The sequence below is a fragment of the Chrysochloris asiatica genome, unplaced genomic scaffold (genome assembly GCF_000296735.1).
Source record: "Chrysochloris asiatica unplaced genomic scaffold, ChrAsi1.0 scaffold00043, whole genome shotgun sequence".
Classification (NCBI taxonomy): Eukaryota; Metazoa; Chordata; class Mammalia; order Afrosoricida; family Chrysochloridae; genus Chrysochloris; species Chrysochloris asiatica.
In genome coordinates this window covers 13952859-13956776 of record NW_006408561.1, presented here as the reverse complement: position 1 = coordinate 13956776, position 3918 = coordinate 13952859, and the positions used below count along the sequence as shown (strand labels likewise).

Here is a 3918-nt window from a genome sequence, read left to right as displayed (position 1 = left end):
AATCTAAAGATAAAAGAACATAGAAATATATCTTAAATGACCCTGAGTCATTAATTTGATGGTGACCCGATGTCATTTGGAATTAACTAAATGCTAAGTGAATAAAATATTATAAGATCCTATCTTTTATTTTCTATAAATCCTTGGAGGCTTTGAGACGTGTTATAGAGCTTGGGAATGATAGGATTTAGAATTTGACAGTTCTTTTTTTTTAACCACTTCAGGTAGACACATAATATCACTTTCTGAATATTACCTTCAAAAGTCTCCCAACTTTTCTTGTCAACAAATTTAATGTGCAAATTACATTCTTCCAAGTTTAAAGAAAGCTCATTCCTTCTTCTTTTGATATGTATTTTAAATTGCAGCACAAGAGGGAAAAAGCTGACTGACTTCTGTGTTAGCACCTCCTTCATATCAGTGCAGAAAAGGACCTTTCACAGCCTACTTACTGCTCTCAAACCTGTCATTTCATTATAAAGAAAATTACTTTGCCTTCCTTGTTCCTGGAAGAACCAGGGATCATTAACAGGGCCTTTTCTATGACATTGCGTAAGCACTAGAAAAATTAAAGTGTCATATGTTTTGAAAACATATTGTCTATAAATTCATAAAATATCCCTCTAATAGGTAATTTGCCCAACATTATTCACACTAACATTATTATTGGTGGTTTATAGCAAGAATGCATTCAGATTTTGTATTTTGAAAACTAGCAGTATATTTGGGAGTCTTATCAATCATAGAAAAGATTTTTCTTTTAATGCAAATGATATACAAGCTAGCAAACTTAAGGCCACATGTAGATTAGTTTTCAGGAATAGTTTGACTGAAAGGAAAGAAAGTACAGTTCAAATTATTCTACTTGATGATAAGAACGAATTCTATCATCCTTGCCTTTGAAAGACAAAGCTTATTCACATTCCTGAGAGCAATCATGATCCATTAACAACTCATAACCGTTCTAATCGTCTATGGCCTAAAGTTCTCTATAATTAGGCCATGGAATGGAATAAGTATAATTCACTAATATCATAGCAAGGTACATGTGTTGTATTCAGCTGATCCAATTTAAAATTTTGACATAACAGAAGAATTTTTTAAATTACTCAGTGTAACTCAAAAGTTGGTGACATCATTTTTTAAATTGTATTTTTAGATATAGTTTAGAAATTGCCATAAAATATATGCTTCTTTGATTGTTGAGCAGAGAAACTTTAAGAGATTTGATGTATAGAGTCATCTAAGAAGGCTTCAAAGGAGCATCTGATTTTCTGTTGGTGGGTGGTTACGTTCTATAAATGTTGAGGAGGAAGTTTTGGAAAGATTGGCATGAGAGAAGGAAAATTTATTACTTTTTGCATCTTACTCCATCTTTCCTATCATTTACCTGTTTGTCAGGACTTGGACCCCTTAGTTGGAATTGAAAGTTTATATTTTAAGGTACATGATTTTACTTTTATATTATTGTTGTTGTTAAGTGCCACGGAGTCGGTTCTGACACATAGTGACCTTGTCCAGGGTTTCTGAGGCTGTAAATCTTTATGGAAAAGAAAGCCTCATCTTTCTCTTGTGGAACAGCTGGTAGTTTCAAACTACTGACCTTGCGGTTCACCAATCTGAAAATTGTATTTCCTACCTCAGAACTTTTATGTTTGAATAAATGTTTCAGGATCTAAGAGGATCAATTTTGTAGGGTTCCTTTTACCAAGAGACATTTAACAAAAGGCCATGAGGGTTATAGTTGGGGAGAATGGCTCATTAAGCCAACTTCTTAATAGTTTAGTGATTAAGGAAGAAATAACTGGAAAACTGACAGTCAGCTTACTAAAGTTTCTTTAAAATCCAGAGGGAGGTCTTTAAGTTGTAGTTTTAACTTTAGGCTTTATCTACATCAAGATTGGGTTGACAATTTTGCACAGGATGGAATAAAAATTGCATGTATTGAATAAAGTATTAAATCTACCATCTGATTTCTTTTTTATTAGAAAGAGTTGCTATTTAGAGTGCTATGTAGCATTAGGTACTTTACATACATCATCTAATTTAATCCTTACCTTCATCTTGGATGGTAGGTAATATTTTACAGATACCTTGTATCTCTATCTTCAGCTCTTATTTCTCTGCAAAGCTTACTTATCCATTTCCTTGCTAGATCTGACTGCAATTCCAAATTTAGTATGTTCTAAGTACAATTCATTTTCTACTCCCATTCCCCAAACCTGCTTCTCTTAGATTCAGAGCCTGAGTTATCGGGCAGGAAACCAAACATTCACTGGTTCTCCCTTCTCATTTACTTTCAGAACTAAATGTCCACTAAGTCTTAAAGATAATGGATTTTTTTCTATTAACTTTTTTTTTTAAGTGTATTATTGTGAATTATGTGATAGTTTACATGGAAGAACATTAGTTTTACATTCATCCTATCATATACTGTTTGATTGCCATGGTTACAATACCCTCCATGCATCATCAACTAACCAAATGGTATATCCTACAAGCCTGCGCCCCCCGCCCACCCCCTTCTTAGGCATCAGTGCTTTTCTGGGTAGGGTTGGGCTCTCTGCTCTTCTCCTTCATAGTCCCAGGGACCTCCGCTCCTAGACTGCAAAGTTTATCACTCCCCTCATTTTGCTACAAAACGTCTACCTTTACATTTCCAACCCTCACAATCAGTCCTGATAACAATTATTCACTATTGTATCTCAAGAGACCAATCCGCATCTCCTTTTATCAGCCCCACCCAGACAGATTGGATACTACTCAGTGGAGATTCTACCTTCCTCCATGCCCTCTGGATCTAGGGTCACTTGTGAAAGCATGTAAGCCAGTTACTTCTTGCCTTTGTAGTCCCCCCCCATTTTGGGTAGCCAATATCCAAGTTGCCCATCCCTGTCTATTCTGTGATGGAGGGGGTGGGAATGATCCTTGCTGTGAAGATTTGTTGCCTCTTTTGAGCTACTGCATCCATAGGTGTAGGTCAAGTTCACCAAATTGTAACAGATTACTCTTTTTTTTTTTTTTTCCTCTTCTTTCTTCTTCTAGTTGAGCTCTGATCATCCAGTCATTGAAGCCAGGTCAAGTGGGTATTATCTGCAAGTGTGGGTGTTCTTGTGCATATACCCTCTCTTCATATCAGCTGGATGCTTCACTCTCCACTCTAGTCCTCTGTGGCTATGTCACTGACTCTGGGCTCTAGAGTCCCCAGGTCTTGCCACACTGCTGTCCAACCAGGTCTCCACCCGGGTTCACAGGAGTCTATTGAACGTTGTAGGGCTTAGCTGATAGCTTCATTGTTGTTTTCCCTTACTTCCACTTATTGGTGATGGCCATGGCTACCAATCAGAGTGTGTATTCCCATTGAGTCTTAGTTTTGAAAGGGGGTTTGCACTAAGGGGACCCGACCACTTGCCTAAATGTCTCCTGGGTGAGGACCTTGCTTGTTCTTGTAGTAATCAGTTGGACTTCTTTTATTGTTTTGTGTTTTTCCTGCCCATCTTTCTTTCAAGAACTATCTTCTGATCTTCTAGCATTCCATGCTGGTCTGCTTGTCCTTTCAAGTGGAAATTGCCCACCTCAGAAGACTGTGGATGGGGTTCAGGATTCCACCTATGGTCTTATGTAATGCAGAGACTCCTCAGAAAGCCACCTTCACTGGGCATGTTGTAGCCCCATTTTAGGTATTCTAATCAGTTATAGGCACAAGACAGTCATACAAGCTTTCTATGGTGATATTTCTGGCTATTCCTTTCTCTCCGCCTCAAATGTCTATTTTATAATTGTATGCCAGGGAAACCAAGATTCAAAAGACAGCCAAGCATCTTAACATTATTTCCCCTGTTTTAACCATTTCAACCATGTCTCAATCCCTGTATGCCAGAGCCCTGTTGTTCCAAGGTTGTGCATACATCATTATTT

General features: G+C 37.4%; 1 protein-coding gene across 1 annotated transcript in view; it reads left to right on the top strand.

Moving 5' to 3' along the window:
• Window positions 1-3918, top strand: part of WDR49 (WD repeat domain 49) — a 259423-nt gene that overhangs the window by 148836 nt on the left and 106669 nt on the right. The window lies entirely within an intron of this gene.